Source organism: Littorina saxatilis, unplaced genomic scaffold, assembly GCF_037325665.1.
Source record: "Littorina saxatilis isolate snail1 unplaced genomic scaffold, US_GU_Lsax_2.0 scaffold_450, whole genome shotgun sequence".
In the NCBI taxonomy this organism is placed as follows: Eukaryota; Metazoa; Mollusca; class Gastropoda; order Littorinimorpha; family Littorinidae; genus Littorina; species Littorina saxatilis.
In genome coordinates, this window is record NW_027127953.1 from 72,537 (window position 1) to 80,036 (window position 7,500).

The 7,500-nt window shown below is 39.3% G+C and overlaps 2 long non-coding RNA genes across 2 annotated transcripts in view; both read right to left on the reverse strand.

The window, feature by feature from the left end:
* Positions 1-482: 482 nt before the first annotated feature.
* LOC138956311 (uncharacterized) lies at positions 483-3,121 on the reverse strand. The gene is made up of 4 exons (XR_011452594.1): positions 2,996-3,121; positions 2,616-2,717; positions 767-835; positions 483-598 (listed from the first exon to the last, which is right to left on the reverse strand). It is a non-coding gene; the product is annotated as an uncharacterized lncRNA (long non-coding RNA).
* A 1,921-nt stretch (positions 3,122-5,042) lies between these two features.
* The window catches only part of LOC138956312 (uncharacterized), a 5,463-nt gene continuing 3,005 nt past the window's right edge, over positions 5,043-7,500 (reverse strand). Inside the window, exons 4-5 of the long non-coding RNA XR_011452595.1 lie at positions 7,417-7,500; positions 5,043-5,220 (exon numbers count right to left, since the gene is read on the reverse strand). The exon at positions 7,417-7,500 is cut by the window's right edge and continues 135 nt beyond it. This is a non-coding gene — a long non-coding RNA (uncharacterized lncRNA). The remainder of the gene's footprint in view (positions 5,221-7,416) is intronic.

A 7,500-nucleotide genomic window follows, 5' to 3' on the forward strand; every position in this document is an offset into this window, starting at 1 on the left:
TGTATGTAGACCAGGTCAGGGGTCAAGGTTAGGTCAGATCGCGTGAAGCATTGTGGTATAGATTCACTTCTCAGTTCTAACCGAGCTGCATTCGCCGATTCGGGAAAGACGATTTCACATTGTTCGGTTTTGTAGCGGCTCCAGAAAAAATATATAAAGAAGATACCTAAGGAGATTTCCTACAGGTTGATCTGCACAGCGTGTTTTCAGTGTCTGCGCGAGGAAGCGCTGTCGGCAGTGTCGATCTCAGTGGCAGTGTGTCCCCGTAAGTAGGCTACAGACAGACAGATCTAGATCTAGCGTCTCCCACTCTTGCACTGTGTCTATGCTTACTGTGTGTGTGTGTATGTGGATTGTCGATTTCTTACGGGAGCCTTGAAGGCTTCGCCTCTTGTATTAAAAGGATAGGACGAGATTGTATAGATTTTCAGATTTCTAAACATATGCCCGTGCCAAATCCTGCTCAGGAAGGAAATTGTTACCTGCCAATGTGAAATGAAATGGGTTCCGTTCGTTTTGTCGTATGAGGAATGAACCTGGTGGTTTGGACCGCAGGAGTTTACTTTCTTCCGTCCTTGACATCTTTTGCGAGACCAACCTAAAAAAAATTGATAAATTAGCAAGTCATCTATTTTCTTTACCGTGCTTTTTGCACGGCATGTCACATAATGTATGTTAACGTGTTTTTTTGGGGGGTGTTTCCAGAACACAGTAAGATTTATCAAATACAAAAATTAACCTTGCCTATAATTATATGCATACTCACAACCTGTCTTCTGTGCTGAGAGTGTCCATTACATTAAAGACCTCTGGCTGGGCAGCGTTATCCATTATTCTACAGACAAATCAAAGAAAAAAATGAAGTAAAACAAGAGAAACTAAACCAAAGCACATACCAATCAACCAACCATGGTCAACCAAACTACAACAGGCAAACTCAGAAAACAAATACTACATAACAGAAACAAAGCATTAATCTAGAGAAAAAAGTCGCGTAAAGCGATATAACAAAATTTAGTCAAGCTGTCGGCATCAAAGTTACAGATTAACACCAACAAACAGTCGTCGCCGAGACTATTTTTCAGATAGTCTCGATTAACCACACACGGGTCACGCTCGTCTGCGCGTAGCGTGCAAACATAGTAATTAGGCCTACTTAACCTATTTTCTGTAATTATGAGCACAATTTTAGAGTAAAAACGGCATATGAGGAATACGATGCCATCATTTTCAAATCTGTCAGTGACAATTTAATTTCAATAACAACTTTAATGAGTAAACTCATCAATTAATGTTTAAGCCTCGAAGCTGAAATGCCATACCAAAGTCTGGGCTTTGTCAAAGATTACTTGACCAACATTTCAACCAATTTGGTTGAAAAATGAGAGCGTGACAGTGCTGCCTCAACTTTCACAAAAAGCCGGATATTACGTCATCAAATACATTTATTGAACAAATGAAAACAATTATCTGGGGATATCATACCCACAAACTCTCATGAGAAATTTCAAGAAGATCGGTCCAGTAGTTTTCTTTAAATCGCTCTACACACACGCACACACACGCACGCACGCACGCACACACACACCAACTTTTGAACACACAAACAAACAAACACACACACAAACACACACACACACACACACACACACACACATACATAAATACATACACTAAACCCTCGTCTCGATTCCCCTTCTATGTTAAAACATTTAGTCACAATTTGACTAACTGTAAACAGGTTTCATTTTAAAAGGGAAATCCTTTGCACATACACAACGGTCTAGTCTTGTAGCGTTGATGCTACATGCAACGCATCTTATTCAAGGTCTCTGGATAAGAAAAAAACGTCGGATATAAAACGAAATGTCCACACTACTTTTTTGTATAAGAGGTTCCCTTATTAACTACGACAGTAACCACACCACCACTACCACCTATACACAGCATCAGAGACAGACCAGTATTTCAGCCCTGACAAAACCCATAACGTATGTGTCTGTATGTCGTGCCAAATTCGCGGAATCGGCAACATGTTTGCCCATTTCGCGTAATCGGCTAAACGATTCCCATAACGCGAAATCGGCAACGGTTTCCCGAAAATGTGTAAAAGCTTTTAAAATGTGCACAATATGGAACAGTGGCAGCTAGTCTGTTACCTTTTGTGTCACCAGAACTTTGCATTATCATTGCTTTACTTCCATAGTACGGTGTTATGGTCTGTGTTGGTCTGTGTTTAAAATGGACGAACATTGCAGTTTTTGACAAAACTTGCCATAGCTTATCGATTATTGCGATAGCTATCCATTCGAGTATCAAGCTGTCTGAGTGTGATGATGCATTTGAAAACTTTAAAACCAAAATGGGCAAATTTTAGAAACCTAGATGTATTTTCGGCAAAACGCTGCCCATTACGTGAAATCGGCAGCGTTTTGCCGATTACGCGAAATGGGCAAATATGTTGCCGATTCCGCGAATTCGGCAATTCCGTGAATTCGGCACGACACATTGGATTGCACACAGATCATTCCGTTCTCTTAGAGCACAGTTAGCTTGGGCTGTCAATAGTGAGTTAAATAAATCATACTAACAAGTTGTCTCCAGATCCAACGAACCTTTCATCAGCATTGCTCCTTTCAACAAGCATTGGTTCTTCTGCATGTTTCGTCTCGTCAATGACATGACTAGTATGTGACTTGGCAGATCCATATGGTGACCTAGTACAGTACAACACATTACAGTATATGCAAAGTAGAAAGCAACTGAAGCATATTAAAACAGCAAACCGTCTTGTATTTATTAAGTTTTAAATGGAACGGTATCATGGCTTTAAAAATGGCACATACAACTGCTAAAGGTAAGTTAACACCACACACAGTTCTGATAAACACAAGCTAAAGTCATCCAGTAAAAGGTAAAACTTAATATCTGACACACTTCCCACAGACAACACATAAAGCTGGGCTTGACAGTGTATTTGAGAAAACATACTCACGAGTTGTCATTGGCATAACAGCCAATATCTCCTGCTGTGTGCTCATGTGTGTCGTGAAACGTATTGTCTCCTTCGTTGTATTCGATGTACGTTTGAACAGTATCCAACGGGCCAACTGGAATTAACCTACACGCAACAAGAAATCTTACTTTAAATTGGTATTGTAATTCAATCAAGCTGTTTTTTATGTATTTTTTTTATTTTTTTTACAAGAAACAGACTCTGATAGAACAGAATGCCCAAAGTGATGAAAGATAACAAGCTTTACAAACTCGTTGAACACAATCCTTCCCATTGAACAACTGCTAAAATAAACTTATGTTTAAACCAACAACTACTTGTGATGCGCATTGATACACGTTTATCTACACTACCCGTCATAAAAAGTAGGCAGATGCGTTTGAGGGCAGATCTTTCTGATGAAGCTGTTGATTGTAAAACCAACTGTAGGACTGAAAAGGTTATTCATTCCCCTACCTTATTCAGAAAAAAGATTGAGTTTTCAGTACGTAGTGTCTATACAGTGCGACCTACAACACAGACACCCCCAACATTCGCAAAAAAATAAGGTTCCCGCGTTAAAATGGACAACAAGTCAGAACTGCTAAAGCAAAACATGTTCTGCATGTCAGTAGAAAGAGCAATCTAATATGCATCCAAAACAGTCAGCTTTGTTAATATATCTGGTCTAACGATGACATTATGGCATGCTGAATAGTGTAGGTGCATGTCATTCCTCTGAGAAACCGTAACAGGCGGTTTTTGATGCCGTTTTATGGGTTAACGAGACCAAAAACGGTACATTTCAGAAACTACTTTACGCATTGCCTTCACACTGTCGGTGATTTGTGCTAACACATGTCGTACATTACATACACAAGTCATTTTGTTTACATTGTTTTTGCTGTTATTTAACATGCCAGAAAGAGCTCTTAAATTGACGGTGGGTCTTTGCTAATTCATGGATAAACAATATTTTTTTATTTTATCTTTAAGACAAATAACAGATGCGCCACATGTTTAAACTTCATGTACATATTTGATCAGACATGGTTAGTGTGAGGATTTCAATGCGAAAGTAATCTTTTAAAAGTTGACTCATTCAGAGCATTGAGCGAAAATGTCAGCCTACGCCTAGCAACATCAAAAAACAAGAAAGGTAAGTTGTTGGAACGTCGTTATTGACAACAGTCATGAATATATCGACCCAACGGTCTTTTAAGGGAACAGACAAACACATATCACACAAAACTTATCTTCATGGAATTCAGTTTTCGCCCACTCGCTAGGAAGCCGAATGAATGAATTTATTCGCTCGGCTACCTTTTCATGACTGTCTTTGTTGACTGGTAGAACTGCACTGCACTTACATTGATGCATTTAAATTTGTGAATGTCTGTCAATCAATTTGGGGGCATGGGGGGGAGGGGGGGGGGAGTGGGGGACGCCCTCATACGGCATTTTCGCGATCCACTGTTACTATCCTCAGATTCGATTCGAATTTTAAGTCTGATTAGGTCTCCCCCGCAAATACGTACATATCTGCCACGAAACTGGTCACTTTGTCACAAAAACAGTATAAAATAGCACACTACAATATAAAACATCACAATAAAATACAATGCAATGCAATGCTATAAATGCCTCATGGTGGATACAAACATAATGTGCCTTACCGTTAGCTAATCACACATTATCAATATAATGCATAGTTTCATCACACCAAACTTAGACATTAACAGCTAAGTACTCAAGGGTAATTAGGTATACTTGATTACAGATGGTTACATGGTAATTACAACATGCATGACAATAATATGGCAAACAAACACACCCTTGTCAACTCTGTGTGTGTGTGTGTGTGTGTTTGTGTGTGTGTGTGTGTGTGTGTGTGTGTGTGTGTGTGTGTGTGCATGTTTGTGTGTGTGTGTATGTGACGGTGTGTGTGTGTGTGTGTGTGTCTGGTGTGTGTGTGTGTGTGGGTGTGTGTGTGTGTGTGTGTTTGTGTACATGCTTTAATGTATGTTTTTATTTTGCCGAACACTCAACCAACCGATCTGAGTGATGTTGAATCGCTGTTTCTTCGTCTTTTATGGGTGGCTGTTTTTTACATTTTAAGTAGAGCAGTCCGAATAGGAGCATGACGAGTACGATAAGAACCCAAGGCACAACCACCCATACGTATGTCAGTTCGTTTTGGTCTGGTTTGCCCCCTGATTTTATATCTGCAAAATAAAGCATAGTTGCAGTGATGAACTTGCTAATAAAGTACAATAAACACATAATGATGTATTCGTAGTGTTCACGTCTTGAAAGGTTTCTGTAATATCGCAATGTGCACCGTTTTCATCGATCTCAAACCAAGCCGTGCATGACATTATGCCATTTCGTTCGAAGGCCAGCCTGCCTATGGAATGATTCTTACTTTACACATAATGTTCTTCTTGATTAGTAAATATCATCAATTGAAATGTGTTTGGAGAGATCCTCACAGGACTGTGGTTTGAAATGCCGCCACAATGTACAAGTACAGTAACACACAGAAGCAAGCAGCATTCCCGCTGCTTTGCTTGAGCACATTTATGTTATGTATTCAAAATAACCGTTACGTCGACCTCTACATATTATACAATATGAGAAAGTTGTCTTTAAACAGTATGTCTGCATTCAAAATCGTTCACATAAAACACACACACACACACACACACACACACACACACACACACACACACACACACACACACACACACACACACACACACACACACACACACACACATTTCAGACAGACACCACACATATGCGTACTTGGTGTACCGTTCAACGTTAAGCGAATTATTATGTTTACAGCTGAACGATTTGTGGAGATACATTTCATTCTCACGCATTCATGTCTTGCAGTGGTACATTCGGTTGTTGTACTCAGAGGTCGTAATATAGAGTACGTATTACTTTGTTACGTCCTTGTCGGGGTCAAGATACCAAGGTTTCTTGAGACATAAACAACATATTTCTAAAGCAGAGTTGTTAATGTTTCATAAACGAATAATGGTGTCGCTGTCGTCGTCATCATCGTCATCATCATCATCATCAGCAGCAGCAGCATCCGCAGCAGCAAATATGTGTCAGTTCCATTCAATGTGTTTATAGCATGGACTTGGAAAACACATACATTAACATTTTTGACACCAAAACACTCTACATTTCTTAAAAAAAAGTGTCATTAACATAAACTGTAGAAAGGGAAACAGTACGCAGTTGTAAAACACGCTAACGTAGTCTGTTAATTAAGAAGTAACGACCATCATAGAGCATTTGAATATTGTCGCATACTTTCGAAGGTAGGTGTCACTCAATACAAATTGTCAACAGCCTTATCAGCCAATCATAACGACCAAGATAGACAGACAGGGGCACTGTATTTAAAGGTCCTTGTCTACATTTTTATACCGAAATCGCCATTTGACCATTAAAATGCAGAGTCTATTATTTACAAATATCAACAATATACACCCTTTCGATCAGGAAAGACGAAGCCAGTGTAGCCGTTTGAAAATTCATTGTAGTATTCCAGCGTAGTACTCATAGTAGGATATCCTTATTTGGAAAATGCCAAGCGCAAAACTCCTCTCAAATCCAGTGCATTTCGTGCGTTTAAAAAAAGTGTGGACAGCGCTCCAGTGTCAAACTGTTGCTGCACTTGTTTGGGCGTGGCAAAAAGCATAGTGACATGAATTTGATTGGTCAGTATTTTTAGGCAAAGCACATGTTCTCAGCAAACAGAAAACAAAATATTGGAAGCGTGAGTCACGCTACCCAAAAATAAAATCTTTTTTTACATATATTTTTTTTTCAATAACTTTTCCCCCCATGGTTCATTCATCATCTGACATAACTTTTTAGCGAAATCTAACCATAAGATTATTGAAAAAAAGCAAAAATGTAGACGGCCACCTTTAACAAAGCCTAAGACGGCGAAGATCACCATGCCTTCACCTTGGCCAAAGAAAACGCGTACAACTGTTTTAACAGACCACGCACCAGACACGAGCATCAACGTTACTATAGCCGTGTAAAGGCAGTCAAACACATATGGACCAAAGGCGTCTTTCAAGAATTGATCTGTCAAGTGAAAATGCGTCCCTCAGTACAATCGAACCAGCAGTGTTATTTAATTTGTGTGCGCAGCATTGCAGTCAAATGAAAGGATTGCACACCGTGCGTGAATTAAAACCTTTCAAATGTGACAGAGGTCAAATATGTGATTAGCATTTGAAAGTTTTCTGTGGCTGCATTTCGTTGCTTGAATCTCGTTCAAACGGTGATGAATTATATTGCTTTTGAGCTCTTGTCTGTTAGAATACATTGCAGGATATTCAGATAATTATGCAAATGGTTTGAAATTCATTTAAACAACTCACCTGGATTTTCATATAGTGTTAACTTGCAGCTTTGTGAAGGTATGAAATCACCGTTGAAAACAATCCGCAGTAAATACACGCCTT